Genomic DNA, 17,355 nt, shown 5'->3' on the forward strand with positions numbered 1-17,355 from the left:
GAACAAAAGAATTCATAAAAGGGTAAGATAGTAGAGTACCGTATTTTTGAGGCATTTATGCTTCAGTTTAAAAGGGTTTGGTTCATAATGGTCTATTTATTAAAGTTTGCAATTTATAAGAATAAAAATCTATGCAAGAAAAGAATCAAGAGTCTCAGGTTTGGTTATGAATGCATTTTGCTTCAAAAGCCTTTTCAAAACATTTGCTAAACAGGCATATTTAATTTTACTAGGAATAAGATAATGATTAACACAAAACCAATGCAAGTTAACATCATTAACAAGCTCTTTCCCTGGCCATACATTACTATTAATACGAATGGAAACCCACCAGATCAGCACTATCCTCCCCTGACCATTCCCTTCCAAAATGACCATTGCCAATTCCTGCAGGGTTTTTTTTAATTAAAATTCATATTTGATGAACAAAATTTGCTCATAGATGTATCACTCTGAAATACTTCTGCCAGGATTAAATGTACTCACTAATGCCTTTTAAAACTTAACATCAGCTTCCAGACCTACAAACTTATTATTTCATTAATTGCTAGAGTATGCAAATTATCTGAAACAATGCAAAGCACAATGGCCATAAAATATTGTTCTATCCAAGGCACTTTTAACATCAACATGGGCTAATATTTAGCAACCAAATAAATACAGTGAACATCTATGTTAATTTATTAAGGTGGAGAAGGCTGTGGGCTAAGGGGTTGGGAGTGAGTTCTTATGTTTTCACTTCAGAACATATGCAAGTTTTCATTGTAACTAAACCCCATTAAAAACCACCAACACCACCCCAAAAAAACCCCACCTAAACCCACACACAAACACACACAAAAAGAAGGATCTCAAGACAAAATGAAAATAGGTAACTTACAAATTTAAGTACTGGTCTGATGCACATGGATTTCTTTTTAAAGCAAGTGCTGCCTTCTTAGACATTAATGGTTCTCTGGAAAAATACATACCAGTGCTCATCAAGGGTAATAGACAAGTTAATGTGGATTGACTTGCTTCTTCCTACATAAAAAAGAAGCAAAGCCTCGTGTGTTTTACTGATTGGAATCAGCCCCTTTGGGAGGAGACTCTTCTGCCAGCACGAGCCAAGATTTCCAAAGGCAGCACCCTGGGCAGTCACAGGTCCTTCTCAGGCTGCTGCCTCACCAGGCACCACCACCCTCAAATCTGCCAGCATCACCACTCATGCAATTGTTCCCAGGAATCTGGAATGATTTAAGTATTCTTAACCTGCAAGTCCTTCCTTAAGTGAGTATTTTGACTTGACAGGGTCGAAGTGGTTATACATGTGCAATAACACCAGCAAAACTAAGGGAACGGTAAGCCTCCAGCAAAAAGAGAGGTGAAAATAGCTGTGCAACGGCCCCTTCGTCTATACTGCAGTCAGAAGAGGACATTGCATTAACCACAGCCTAACCCCAGACATCATTAACATCTCAGGGGAAAGAAACCCCTTCTCTGAGGGCTTGACAGCCTTCCTGCAGGGAGAGCCGATGCTTTGTGTGCCTGCCTTTTCCTGATTACAAGAATCCTGTTGAATGTGCCTGGTCCATATAGCTGCTTCACAGAAGCAGCAGGGACCAACAGGAACCTGACAGGGCTTCAAGTTCAATTATCACTTCAGCAACATTTTACTTGGAAATCCATGATCTCAGTATTTTCCCAGTCCCCAAAAGAATTAAGGTTCTGCAAATGCTATGCACAAAAGACCTTCTATCTGCATAAAACCAGAGTGGAGCACAGGAGAGTCACAGAAGAATTCTTCCTCATCCTTCCTCTTGCACTGATTTCCAGACAGTCAGTGGGGTGATTTAAACAGAACCTGGGGTGTTCTGTTTAAATTTTATGCTGAAGTTTTGCTATAGCTTCCAGTGATTTCACTTGCTGTGAACTCTTCCACCAACTTCACTGGAAGGAAGGCTGTACCCTGAAGATTCTCCAGAAAACTGAAATGAGCTTTAGCGAAATAATTCAAGGAAGCATACTCCCTACTACACCTAATTACACTTGACTTTATTCTTAAGCTATCGTGACCCACAGCCATTCTCAATTACACACAACGGAAACATGAAAGAAACCTGGTGGGACAATTTGAGATATTCGAGACAGCTTACCAAGAAAACAAAAAACCCCAAAAACCACTACAGCAGATAAAACAGTATCTAGTTTATTACATATAGAAAGAGATTTCCAGAATTTACAAACACCCACATTTTCATTCCAGGGAAAGAGTCAATTTGAAAAGTTCACCCTTTTTTGTTTCCATTTTGTTTTGTGGTTCTCTGTTGTTTGTTTTTTCTTTACAATATATACAATGGAAGACTTTGATTTCTTTTTTTCTGATTTTTTTTTTGTCAGTTCCTGTGCAATTGATGAATTCAAGTTGACATTTGTAAATACCATGTACAGTAATGTTTGTCTTCATTGTAGTTAATACAGACTAGTATTTTACAAGGAGTACAAAATTATTTTTCTTTTGGAAAGAACTCAACTCAACTCAACATCAGGGTTATCTTACAACTGATAGTATCAGTAAATATGACTGTACAATCAAGGCCCAGGGACCAATGACTCATATTATATTATTTTCTGAATTACAATCTTAAAACAAGAATAGTACCCTACTCTATTCTTAGAAGCCTTGTTTTAAGCAGGTTTCCCACTCTGTTTACAACAGAATATAGTATACCTCAGTTCCACATCAAAAAAGATGTGCTGTAGGAAAAGTTACATTTTAATTAAAAAAGTACATGTATAAATCAAAACCTATGTTAAATATTTAATACTCTTCAACCAACATTAAGTTTTGTATGTAATAATTTACAATGATGATTTGTCATACAGGTTTTCAGCAGCAAATGAAGTTGTGTAAATGTGCTAGTAAAATACCCATTCTCACCATGACATAGTGGTGGGCACATCAGTTCATTGTGGCCAGCTAAGTCCTTATGGTAGAGGATGAAGTAAGAGAGACTCATTGTCCAGGTGTCACAGTGCTTCTGCTTGGCACAACACAGGATGTGCAGCTCAGTCAACTAACTCCTGAGGTTTGTGTAAAGTAAACAAACTGAACTGGATGCATCGTACCCATTTACAGAGGAAGAGGAAGGGGAGGAGGAGGTGAGGTCCTAGTTGTGATAGCACGAAACATTTATAGTCTTGATACCCATGAGTTAAAAGAAGGATTTGCTGAGGTTGTATAGGTCATCATTCTGAAAATGAAAGAGAAAAAAAATTAGCATCATGGGCACTCTGAAAGCTTTTCTTTATTTCCCTCCCCTCCTTTTTTTCCTTCCCCCCCCCCCTTCAAAAGAGTTATCATCCAAACTGAAAATGTTAGCACCTTGAAAAATTACGGCATACACAGTTGAACTGTACTAAAGCATCTGAATCCCAAAAGCATTTAAAACAGATGTTGGCAATAAAATTCAAAGCAGTCAGAAATACATTTAAAACTTGCAAGAGATTCACCTAAGCAGAAACAATTTAAGTGTCCATACTGATTAACTCTGACAAGCTCCTGTGACAAGAGAAAGAAAAGCTCAAACCACTAGCCTGCTGTTGGCGTTTTTACCCACTATGAGAAAGATTCGTTAGGTATCAGGCCTCCTTGTAGGACTTCCCAGCCACCTGCAAATGTCACAGTTCGCATGAAAACAATAACCAAGGAATGGAGCATTAGGGGTGCAGCATTACCGTTCCCTATTGACTAAGGAGAGTTACAAAAAAACCCCAAACAACTGTATCCAGAAAATCCTGTTGAAGTCCATGAATGTATCTACATTCTGCTTCTCCCTCTGCGAGAGGACTGGGTGAATAGCATGGTCCTGCAGCCCTAATAATGCAAATCACAGGTTTACTGGCGAACGAATGCCAGAAGCTGCCTTTGACCCTGTCTCCCCAAGTTCTCCCGCATCTCTTGGCTCCAGCCTCCCTGATCTAGCACATTGTGCAACTGTCTCTGTCAACAAGTCCTCTCAACTCTATTTTCCGTTGATTTTACACAGGCAGACCATCAGTACAAGGGCTCTGATCACAAGTGATGTAGTAGTGCACAGCGGGGTGCTCTCTTGGCGCCAATCTGCTTCATGCTGCCCATCCCGTGGCAGATGCTTCGGCCCCCAGCGGGGAGCAGTGTCCCTACTAGATGGCACAGGGATGAAGCTACAGGACAGGGTGCCATCGGGTGCCCCCCCGCTGCACCCCAGGCCCTGCTGCAATGGCTGGGCACACACACACAGGACACGTCTCCCGCTAGCCACCAGTGTCAGTCCATGTGCCCACCGGGCAGCCACACGTGCACGCGGTCCCTGAGCCACCGCAGACCACAGCCCCGTCCTCCGCTCCTCGCACTACAGTCGCATGCAGCCATACCCATGGGGGACTGAACAACACAGTGCTGAAATGAATACTATTTTTGTTTTAACTGGGGTTAGAGGACTGCCATCATTTACATTTCAGGAGTTCTGCCTAAAATCTGATGAAGCAAGACTTAGATTTTACATAAAAGTGTGTCTATTTCTATATTTGATATTAACTATGCTCCAGAAAAGATAGGTAAACAGTGCATTTGCCTTAGTACAAATAAAGGCTTCCCATAGACACACTGAAGTAAAAAAACCTGAAAAGACCTCCTGTCCTATATTCTTTAATTGCCCAAGAAACAGAATTTACTTTGTGTGGTCCTTCAAGTGAAAGGAAAGCCTATCCCTGCAAATGATGTGTGGTATGCTGTGAAAACTCCCCGGAGAATTAACTCACAGATCTCTTATTTACTTTCAACTTTCTTCTGCACTCACATTGCGATCTACTGGAATGTTCCTACCCAAATATCTATATACAGCTTCACATAGCTTTGCAGCTTTTAGCTATGTTGGACCTAAAATTAGCCGGTAATGCCATACTTTATTAATAAGACACGCAACAAAGGAGAAATGGCTTCATTTACATGGAGGAGCAAAGTGCATGTGATTTGCGTGCTGCATATCTGAGGCGGGTGTTTCACACCCAGCTCCGCTGAGCACGGCCAGAGGAGCAGTTGGGTGCCCACCAGCAAGGTCCCACAGCCTGACCTGCCCAGCACGTACAAGGCAAGCGGAAGGAAAGCAAGGAACATCACCAGACCTTATTCTGCTAAGAGATTTTAAGTACATAAGTAATATTTTGCAGTATCAGGGCCAAGTATTACGCCTCTTCACTAGTATTCAGGTCATCTAAACTCAAATACATCATGTATTGAACAAAACGGACTGTCTGATCCAATTCCTCACCAATTCAACCAATATGGTCAAGACGACATCGCAACTGCTACTAGCGGGCGTTCATTCCTGGATTCAGAAGTCAGAAGAGCAAAGGAAGAAAAAAAGTAACAAGTCTATTTGAAAAACAAAATGTTTCCTAGAGGAATCCACTAAGAAAATAATACTGAGGAAACTCACAGAAACACAAACACTCCGATATTGAAGTCCTGCACACGTGTAAAAGGAGTGAAAAAACACAGCAGGCTGAAATATCCAAGAGTTTAGGACTTGGGATGAAGAGACAGAATCATGTAAGACATGAAATGGTACAGGTTGCGTTTCATACAAACTTCAGCTGCATATATAACAGGACGTAGGGGCAAGGAGCAGTTTCAAGCTTGTACGTACACTTCCAGGACCTTCAGCAGTACAACATGGAAATCTATCTGTCATCAAACCCTTTGATAACAAAAAAAGTATTGGTAGCTTTTGTTTTCTTCTAATTTCATGAAGGAAAAAAAATTTAGACTCTTTGGTATGGACTGTCTGAAATTATGGATTGCAATTACTTGTTTTCACATCCCCAATTCCTCCGACAAATCTCTTTGCACAAAATAAAAATTATGTAACTGAGAACGATAGCCCATGCTACTATTACAGGACAGTGGTGCCTGTTTTGTCTGAATGCACAGAGATGCCTAGAAAACAGCCATTCTGACCGCAAAGCTACTCCTCCAAGGTCACTGGAAATACATATGACCTACAAGGTCTTGGGATCCACAAAATTCTTGCTTGCGCATAACTTACAGCCAAAAGCCTCATCCTCAATTTTAGCATAAAAATGTTCTTTGCTGGTCTTAAAAGAGTATTTCTGAAATTTTTGACAAAGTAATCTGAATCTCCTCTCTCCTCAGTGAACTATTACAGTATGCTTCAAGGCATAAGTACCTTATTCGGAATTGGAAGTCATCAGCTGGATACCTCATTGTTTCTTATCAACAGCCATCAGCATTTCCTTAACAACATACAAAAACAGTGCTGAGGACAAGTGTTTTAATAGCTAGTGCTAGAACTGCAGCGAGCTGAGGTAAGAATCATTAAAACTACTGACATCACTGCTGGCAACCAGAGAAAAGGGAAAACCTGTGTTTAATTTATTTCCTATTCACCACAAGTTTCAGCTGTAGTCCCCAATAATGCAGTCTGTGGTTGACTTTATGGAAAAAATTAGTGATGCAAGAAAAATGTTCTGAAACAAACAAGCATCTTTAAAAGTTACTACAAGGTACCTTTGACAAGTAGTCTTGGCTCAACATCTGTTACAACACACATGCAGATAACACTCACACATGCTCCAGCTGGCAACACTTTCTTCTCAAATCTATTAGTCCAGGCTGGGTATGACACAGCTAGCTGTAGTTCCTATTACAACTAAAGTCCCATTCTTAAATCCAGTAGCTAAAAATAAGTTGATACTTCATTTTATTTCCATTATCAGGGAGCCGGAGAAGGAGTACTTAAAATTTGAACTCACTAAGAGCAGAGTGTCTAGACAACTCAGTAATAGATCTTTCCTGAAGTTAATTGAATTTTCATACATAAAATAGATGTGTTGTTAAAATACACTTAAAATATAACTGTTGCTCCTTTCCTTACGTAACCAGGGAGGAACAACTACATCAAATGAAAGTGAAAACTCAAGCAATCTTCAAGACTTCCCAGTACCAGATTAAACTTCTATTTGCTATTAAGGGTCAGTAAAGTGTCTCGTCCCTAAAACACCAATACAAATGCCCTTCCAAAGGATCATTTCATTTCAAAATGAGTAAAATAATGCAGAATTGCTGTTGAAGCTCCATGATCACCTCAGCAAATAAATGCAACTACTTTGTCACTGATTAATACACCAAGGCAAAATGCAGCTCCTACACATCAGACCTGCTTAGTACACGGTGACACCTTTCCAGTGCTAGCGGGATACCTGTTTAGGAAACAATTCTACAAGCAACAGAGCCAGGTCAATGAAAAGATGACTCCTGACTGAAGAAAACACAGATTTTCCAGCTCTACCAAAGGAGGATCATTTCCCAACTCTGCCATCCACCTTGCTAAACCAAATGTATTCTCCAAAACTGTACCTATGCCCCCAGTGCCTCATTTGAAACAACAAACAACAAGGACTGGTTGAAGACTCCCTGTCAATGTTCCTGGTTATAAATAAAAGGTTTTGAAAACAAATGCATTTGTTGTTTACTTCAGGATCATATAGAGTATCCTATTCAGTGTAGATTAAACAGCAATTTACTGCATAATGAACACATCTACCTAGGAAAAAACAAAAAGCTCAGCACCAAAAGCTCAAAATAAAAAGATAGCCATTATGAAAATACACCAGCCGACTCCTGCAGAATCTCACAAGTCGGGGTCTGCATGCAGTCTGGTTGCCCTTTGTCTGGGCAGGTATAACCAAGTGTCTTTACAAAGTAAACAGATTAAGTAGTCCTGAAAAGCTCACTTACAGCTCTTGTTTTGGTGACATTTGCATGAACCAACACCTAATTATAATGAAACTGTGCACACCTACTTAAAAGCAGAATTTATCCACGTTTTTGTGTTCACCACGCTGATAATCACAAGTAGTGTCTGTTTACATTTTTCTTGGCATTTCTAACGTGCACAGATACAGCAAGTATCCCATTTGGATAAATTAAAAACATCTACCAAAATTTAAACTAGCTCAAATAATTTCCTTTCAAAGAGATGCAAATATGTTGTACAGTTCCCCCAATCTCACATGTACCACTGAAAGAGCAAAGGAACGCAAGAATAAACAATGGTTGCTGTAGTATGTTAATTGCAGCCTGAGTACTAACAAAAAGAATTCAACATAGAACTGAAAAGTAATTACAACATTGCCATTTAACTTGACAGGGTATATCCACATTTAATAAGTCTAGATAAGCTTTTCTTCATTGTATCCCAAAATGCCTATTCCAGCTTTCTTGTGAATGTCTTAAGTGAGGAATTAGATTATTTGGTTTCACCAAGTCCTTTCCTATCAGGCCAAGTAACTGGACTTGGTGCTTTCATCCCCTTTTTCTTCTTCATATAGATGATGGAGGAACCTAAGGACCAGTAACAGATGGTACAGTCTTTCTGCTGTGAGTTTAGACAAAATTCACTCCCTTTATGTATAGCACTGCAAAAAGGTCATCCTCACCACAGAGGAAGATCTTGCTCTTTTTCCCAGAAAGAGAAGGTGGAAAAAAACAAAAACAGAGAGACATTTAAAATACGATAATGAGCAGAACCAGGTTCTTACATTCAAGGACCCCTTTCCTGGGGGTAAGTACAGTGGGAAAACACAAACTAGACCACACACACTCTTTGGATGAGCTTCTGCCCAACAAAAAAATCCTATGTTTGATTTCAACTTCACAGCATGTCAACCTGATTTAAACTCACTAAAGACAAAACTAAACCCATCACCAAGGTCAGCAAGAAAGGCTGCTGCTACGGCTGAAGTCAAGGACTGCCTGCCCCAAGCACCCAGCACAGGAAAAGGACACTGCTGAAGGTCAGATTTGTCTGTTTCCACCTGTAAAGAGGAAGAAACGAGCCAGCTCTCCGCACTGGTATATAAAAATACTGGAAAAAAGAATTCATCAAGTTTGCGTAAGGGATCTCCTACTTAAAAACAACATCAGTTAAGGGTTTGAACAAAACTTGACTTGACCCAAGTACTGAATTTCTATTTAAATAGTCCATCTTTTCAATTTTGGAAAAAAAGTTACTGAGGTTTTGTTTTTCTTGAAGACTAAAAGAAACAAGACATGATTAAATCCAGAAAGAGTGAGCTTAAATTCAACAGTGTTTTGTAAAGAAATTCTACAACTTTTCTTGCAGTGATCTTTTCTTGCATGAGGGAAAACTTCTTTACCTTGAGAGTGACAAAGCACTGGAACTGGCTGCCCAGAGAGGTTGTGAAGTGTCTTTGGAGACATTCAAAACCCACCTGGATGCGACACCTGTTCTAGGATAACCTGCTTTACCAGTGGGGTTGGACTAGATGATCCCCAGAGGTCCCTGCCAACCCCAACCATTCTGTGATATAGCTAAGTGATAAAGCTAAACAACTCTCCAACAGTTGCAAGTCACAAAAAACTAAGATGCATCCCATAGATTTCTGTTTGGTTTTTTTTCATGACATGGAAAATATGGGAAGAATATCTCTCATTAAAAAACGCTACATCATAAGTGGGATTCTCATGTTTTTCTTCCAATTTTGTAAAGACTGAAGGTTTGGATCTTTCCCCTTCCTTCACTAATAGTCCAGCTGAGTAAATAAGATAAAGGTTGAGTCCAGCTTACACGAAGAGAAGTTTCCCTTGTTTCAGTACTGAAAATAATGATGGAGCCAGGGAATGCAGGATCGCATGAGATCAATATTCCAAGTTCCTCCCAAATCTTCTCATAAGCTTTCTCTAATACTCTTGGCAGCATTGTTTGTGTCTGATGTCCCCCAGATAGACCCACTGCTGGCCCAGGGTCTTCCCCCCTTCCCCAGACTGCAATAATGAGAAGGGATATCAAAACCTAAATGTGTATCATCTAGTTAATAGTTTCAGCCTTCGTAGTCCAACATTGCTTCTGTTTTTAAGATTCAAGGAAATATGCAAATTCAAACACCAAGGTAATTTATTATTTTGGAATTTGTACTGTTCAGTTCATCAAGTTTACAGAGTCTAACCCTGACGAATTTGGGGCATTCATGCATCCCTTGACGACTCAATAATCCACTTACAGGTCAAAAAAGCAACAGTGAAGTACCCTTTATATGGCTGTACCCTTGAAAGAGGAAAACGCTGTTCAGCATTTATCTTTATCACACATATAACCACACACCAACCATATTAATAATGGGAATCCAGAAACAGAACTTCATTATGCATTTTCTTTCCTCAAAAAGAGTTTTCTTAACACTTTTATTTTTGAAAAAATAAAATTACTTTTATGGTAGTTTGGAATTCAGTAAAACTCACCAATGCTGAGAATCGTTATACCTGCTCTGCCTGTGGAGAAGCAGATGACATGTGCCTTTAGATGCACTCCCACACCCTCAGCTTGTTAGCCATTTAAATATACACAATTAAATTAAACCAAATGAGTACACTGAAGCAGTGCTCGTATTGTATCAACTAAATTACATCAGCAGTGGAGCTCAGCACCACCTAACACCCAGTGCAGCTACCACATAACCAGAACACATTTCAGCTGCTCAGTTTTCATTTTCATTATCCTTCTGTGAATGTGCATCTCTCATGCCTTTCTGGCATTGTGGTCTGGTTCCCCATTCCTGCGGCCAAACGCTGCCACCTTCTCCTGTACTTTCCTGACCCAACTTTATAGTGCTCTTTTTCTGGCACCTTTTCTTTTCTCTGACGACATGTAAAAAAATCCTACATAAACAGTCTCAACTACATTGAAATGATTCTCGAGATACATGCTGAATTGTGAGAGTTCCTCCTTAAAGCCAGGATTCACACCATTCGGCTTAGCTGGAGCCATTTTCCTCCCAATGGACAAGTAAGGGGAAAAAGTAGAACAGACAGAAGAAAAATGGCATTTAAAAGGAAGACATACAGAAGCCCCGCAGGGGGATAACCTGGCCAGCTGACCTTCCCTTTGAAATTTTGCCAGCGCAAATTAAGTAGCTAGTCTGCAGCACTTCTGGCAGCAGCATGGGAAGGAAGTTCTGCAGTGACTTTGGATGAAACACTTCCTCAATTCCCCACAACAGCGCATTAAATATCAAAAAAGGATAATAAGGAGGTGCTGGAAAACACATTCTGAAAAACATGCCAAGAAAACAGAGGAGGGGATAAGAATAAATACAATGTCATAAAATCGACAAAATTCTACAAGAAGTTTGGAAAGCCAAAGTAGAAGCAAAACATCCATTATTTTGATGCTGTTTGCTATGCCTTAATACAAGAGATGTACCACACAGCAGAAGTAAGAGTTGAAAACAGATTAGAGGTAGTGCTTTAACAAAGGAAAAGGAGGCGGCCTTTGGTAAAAGGCAAAAAGCAACAGTAAAGCTTGTTACAACTTGAAGCTGGACTAGAAAACAATTACTTAACCACAGATTTAGCTTTTCACCAAGATAGCACCATCAGTCTGACACCAAATGAATTACATTAACTGCTCTGACTTATTGTTTTCTCCTTTGTAGATGAAAATGATAACAAATCTTACAAGGCTATGGCATCTGACACAGATTTGTTTCAGTAAATGTGTTTTCATGTACATCCACATATATTCACAATTTATTTCTAGTTTCTAGTAACATGCACTCATTTGACCTGACCTTTTTACCTTCTCTCTCTCTGCCATAAATTCCAAAACTTCCCTAGGTAGTCACGTGGCATTTCCCTCTTCCCAGCACTTCAAACCTGATGGGTTAGAATCCTCTGACACTTCAGCTGACAACTGAAATCCAAAGCACCAGCCACACTCGAAAGCTCTGCAAGAATAAAGTGCTGTGCTTGGGGTATAGAACCTAGGGCAGGTGGACAAGCACACAACTGCATGCAGAAAGACCTGAAATCTAGTTCTGCTCCTTGGTTTGATTTGCTGCGGAGTTTTACTCAAGTTACTTTGACTCAGTCTCACACAAAACAGATAAAACGTCTACCTCATCTATTTCCTACGTGAAATTTTCTTGCGAGGAGGAGGAAGTCTTAACGTCTCAAACACACACCGTCACTACAATAGCATCTAGGGAAGTAGATCTGCACCTTCATCTTCCTGTATCTCAGTGTCTTGACTGTGAGATGAGAACTGCTACCTGACAGAAGAGTTCAGACTGTGCCAGGGGCCAGACAGCAGAGTGGTAAGTGCCTTGACAGTGCCCACATGACGACAGATGCAGGGCAGCATCTGGACAAGGTGCTATAAATAAAACATTGCGCCAGTCATACACTGATGAGACTAAAAAGAACTGAAAACATGCTTCATTCCCTTAACACTGGCTACAAACTGAAGAATAATACATTACATATGGGAAATATTAGTTTCTTACTACATGGTCTTAAACTATGAGAATGCACATACATGCATGAGGGTGGGGGCAAAAGTATCAATGTTTAAAAAAAATCAGTAACATCTGAGAATTTTGTGACTATATATTGCTAAGCATTATTCTTCATTAAAACAGATTCATAAAATTAAGTACACTCTAAATGCAAATACAATTTTTAGCTTGAAAAAGAAACAAAATTCCAACATAAGAAAATGAGCCTTTGCTGGTAGAGCAAGAGCCCTTCTACTCTCACTGATTTAGCAATCAAGATACTCTGGACTGTGATGGGATTAATCTCAAGAACAACGCCGAGCACTTTAATGAGCTCTGAGGTAGTTCATGCCTAAACTATTCATTGTACAATTTAAAGACTGAAATACTTGTTTGTATATAAGAATAGGTTTTCAAAACAATTGTCATCCAATTGATTTCCAGAAACCATAGTAACAAGAAATAGTAAATATAGAATGATGAAAGGGCACAAAAGAAATGTAATTCTTGTTCAAAACAATAGAGCTATCTTAAGTTTGAAGCAGCACCTGGCAGGCTCTCATGGGGGGGGGCCCTATTTGGATACAGCTGTGAATTAAATCCAAATTATAAAGACCAATCAGACAAACCAAGTCTTTTACCGTTGTTTCTTTTGAGTTTCATCCAGTGAAATCCTAAAAGCCTGAATGACTGCCAATTTTATATTTTAAAGTTACTAACAGCTTAAATGGACTAATCTTCCCTTGTTCAGTTGCCATGATTTCAAATGGGAAACTAATCAACAGTCACATTAATTATCTGATACAAATTTAACACCAATCTAGCATTATGAAACTGTATAATTACACAAGCAGAAGTCAAAGTACGTAAAAGTTTTTCTCATCTCAGAACTTGCAGTCAGACATTTTAATGCAATAATTCTTAAATTCTTAAAAAAAAAAAAGTGGAAATTTTTCCCATATAAATTTGCTCACAACAGTATCATTAAGAATCTCACTAGATGATAGATTCTGTATTATTGTGACACACAAATCTTCCATCAGTTGCCAAACCTAGTATTAAGGATAACCCTTTAGAAGCTATTAGTCTAAGTCAACTGAAAATAAAAAGCATATAGTAATATAGACTAAAGGCTTATTACGCACACAAAAGGATCTGTACATTGTATCACAACTCGTTAAGTTCGCTTGGTTAATCAGTGATTGAAAACAACCACTAAACGTAAACTTTGACAAAATGTATAAAAATTCAGCCTTATTGCACTGTATGACTGCACTATAAAATCTCACAAAATGGAAAGTTCTTCACGTTCTCATAACCTACAACACAGACTTCTACCATCGACCTCCTAGTCTTCTTAACCAGAGGAATTTTTAAGTATCTTGAACTGCCAATAGACTCAGTGATCACAAAAATAATTCATGCTACATTTAAACCTCTTCCATAATAAATTACAACATTCATCCTTTAGTATCAAGTTAATTCAAAAAGTTACTGAAAACACAGATACGCAGAACAAGGTCTCTTCCTGAAACACAAAGGCGTTTATTATTATACTAGTTAAGCACCAATAACTGTCTTAGAAATGGTTTGACAAAATAGTCTCTGACAAGTAGTTATTGAAACTGCTCGTCTTACGACTACAGTACTGCTTAAATTAGCGTTGATGATGAAGCATAGTTTCCTTGATATCCAAAATTAGGCATACTTTTGGCATTTAGCAGTTCAATAACTAAAATGTGCTAGAAGGAAAAGCAAACAAGACTAGGAAAAAGGATGAACTCCGGCATATGGAAGTAAAGGTCCTCAAGACTGATTACTGAGTCGGATGTTACCTTGTGCTTCAACATCAGGTCTTCTAACAACTGTGTATCCCACTACTGAAGTCTATGTTCAGCTGTACCATAGAAAAGCCATTGGCTAAAATACCCTGAAAACAACTATTCTAGGCATACAGATATTTTTTTTTCCTTCAGAATGACTGCTCAGCCAGCAGAGTGCCCAGGTGGCCAAGAAGGCCAACAGCATCCTGGCTTGTATCCGAAACAGTGTGGCCAGCGGGACCAGGGCAGTGACTGTCCCCCTGCACTGGGCACTGGTGAGGCCGCACCTCGAATCCTGGGTTCAGTTCTGGGCCCCTCGCTGCAGGAGGGACGTAGAGGGGCTGGAGCGTGTCCAGAGACGGGCAGCGGGGCTGGGGAAGGGGCTGGAGCACAAGTCTGATGGGGAGCGGCTGAGGGAACTGGGGGGGTTTAGCCTGGAGAAAAGGAGGCTCGGGGGACCCCGTCGCTCTCTACAGCTCCCTGACAGGAGGCTGTAGTAAGACTCTTCTCCCAGGTAACAAGCAAGAGGGCAAGAGAAAATAGCCTCAAGTTATGCCAAGGGAAGTTTAGATTGGATATTAGGAAAAATTTTTTCACTGTAAGGGTGGTGAAGCATTGGAACTGGCTTCCCAGGGAAAAGGTTGAGTCACCATCCCTGAAGGTATTTACAAAACATGTAGATGTGGTGCTCAGGGAGGTGGTTTAGTGGTGGACTTGGCAGCCTTGTGTTAACGGTTGGACTTGATGATCTTAAAGGTCTTTTCCAACCTAAACAATCCTATGGTTGTATGATTCAGTGGATCGCCCAACTGGCAGCTAAACATAAGCCAGTCAGAGGGCAAAGACATTCATCTGCTGCAAAGCAGAAATACAGTCAGCACAAAACCCAAAGACAATGCAGTGACAGGAGAGGAAAGGAAGGTATGGATAGCACAACTGACAGCAAGAAGATAAAACATGTCACGCCATACTCATAACTTGCACTGGCTTCTTTGGTCTCGATTCCTGAAGCAATGGAGCTTATGTAATTGGTGGAATAGAGAGCAGACCTTCCAAACAGGATGTAAAATTCAGTTCAGCTTTGGCAAAAACAAAGTTTCAAATACACTAAGCTGCTGTACGCTTTGTAAAAATCCATGGCTGAGTAAAGCATTCCTTTTCTGAGGCAGTTTTAACCCACGTGTTCCACAGAGAGCAGGCTGGTCAGCACCCACCATCAGCCCCCTACAGTCATCTCTGCAAAAGCCCCAGCAGATACTGCACAGGAAAAGCAGCACAGTGGGCACAAAAGGGCCAGTTAATAGATGTAAGACAAATCTATAGGAAACAGGGCTTCACGACTTGCACTGCTGACAGATCATCTGTTTGTATAAGCAGTTTTGCTCGGAGCAGTGTTTTGTCAGTACTATTATTGTTGTTATGCAAAGAATGTATTAAATTCTTTAATATTACATGAGACTTAATGGATTGTGTATCACATGTGGGAGGTCAAACAAGGAGGGTAATGTTCCACTCAGCCCTATAGATAAAACTGAAAAACACAGAAGCCTGCATTATACTTCAAGGAGCAAGCACAGATGTCCCAGAGATGGGAGCAGGCAGCTTGAAAAACAGAGAGGAAATAATAAAATTAAACTGAAAAAGTAATAAAAAAAGTTATCAGTGGTTGTGACAAGCAACAGTGCCATTTTCAAGAAACTTCTTGTCACTCTGATCTTCGTGATAAAGGGAACCCAAACCACAATAAGACTGCAACTAAGCAGCTGTGCCATTGATGATACCTACTACTAAGTTACTTCCAAAGCAAATGCTCCACAGTAAGGAGGTTCTACAGCACTGCCCCTTTTAAAACCTTTTCTGCTTTCAGAAGCTATCTATATGAAACTCTCCCTGTATCCCTCCCCTTATCAACAGAATATTGCATTATATATTTGGAAACTCCCTGCAGTGCCAGTGGTAGGGATTCTGAATGTCCTCGCTACAGTAAGGAGAACATATGAAGAATGGCAGAAAGTATCTTGACTTCCACTTTCCATCCGTATCTTCATGCCAGAGCCAAAATTACGGTAATTTTAGGTCCAGTTCTGTGAAGGCTTTAATTGAGATAAAGCATAAATTTTTGCATAAAATTTCCACTTTCATGGCCTTTGGGGGAAAAAAAGCCACCCATACACAGCACAGAGCCAGAGAGATCTCAGTCTACCCTATTTTGTCCATCTGTTTTCCAGTAACAGCAGATTACTCATACTATTAAAAAGCTTTTTTGAAGGTACATTTCATCATTTGAAATCACATAAGGAACAAAAGAAAATCACTTTGCAACTACACTGTCATATTGAAAAAATATGTATTTTGTGGTTTACGATTTTATCAGAAGGTATAGTTTATCACACTTCTGCACCATGACTTTTCTACTTACCACATGCATTGTACAAAATGTTAAGAGCGTAACATCACTGCCTGTAAGTATGCATATATACAAAAAGGAGCTAAAGTAAGCTGTAGTAGCACGACAAAAAAAAGTTCAATTGCATTACTGGAAAAAAAAAAAACTCCAAAACCAGGACATGTCCCTGCCTCAGTTAAAAAACAAAAACACACACCCACACACACCCAAACCTCTATACTGTCAGACACAAGTTATGATTCCCAGTTGAAATTCTGAGGACTTTTAGAAATAAGAATCATCTTAGAAGGAGGAGAAGGGAAACACAAAGAACACATTTTCTACAGATAAATACATCCTGTATAGGTAATGTTTGCTCTCCATTACATTTTCTCGAGTCTCAATAATTGCATATTCATCTCTCTTTAGAAATATTCATTTCAACTTCTCAAACTTACTTGATTTCTAGCTACCGACTATGCATAATGCTTAACACAATGTTTAATTTTAATTTAGAATCATGACCATTAGAAGTCAAGAGTTTCTGCAGCATCTGTAGGCATTTTGTTCTGCAGAGACAGTATGATGAAATACAAACACAGGAAGCTTTTCTTAAGAGTCCTGATATTTCAGCAAGGTAGAACAACCTTTCAAGTGTTTCTTTTTGTCTGTGATTCTCTTCTAGCTGGAAGTCCTAGCTGCCAGGAGAACATGCATCAGGGTCCGTGGAAGCACACACAGTGGGAGCCACAGCTTTTAGCAATAATAACTGAAAGGTGTAACAAGTTTTATCGTAAATGTAACTTGGCA

General features: G+C 39.7%; 1 protein-coding gene across 1 annotated transcript in view; it reads right to left on the reverse strand.

Annotated features, from left to right (window-relative positions):
• Positions 1-2,167: 2,167 nt before the first annotated feature.
• The window catches only part of IRS1 (insulin receptor substrate 1), a 54,243-nt gene continuing 39,055 nt past the window's right edge, over positions 2,168-17,355 (reverse strand). Inside the window, exon 2 of the mRNA XM_055723773.1 lies at positions 2,168-3,233. The gene's annotated coding sequence lies outside the window, so the exon portion shown is untranslated. The remainder of the gene's footprint in view (positions 3,234-17,355) is intronic.

The sequence above is a fragment of the Falco cherrug genome, chromosome 11, assembly GCF_023634085.1.
Source record: "Falco cherrug isolate bFalChe1 chromosome 11, bFalChe1.pri, whole genome shotgun sequence".
NCBI lineage: Eukaryota > Metazoa > Chordata > Aves > Falconiformes > Falconidae > Falco > Falco cherrug.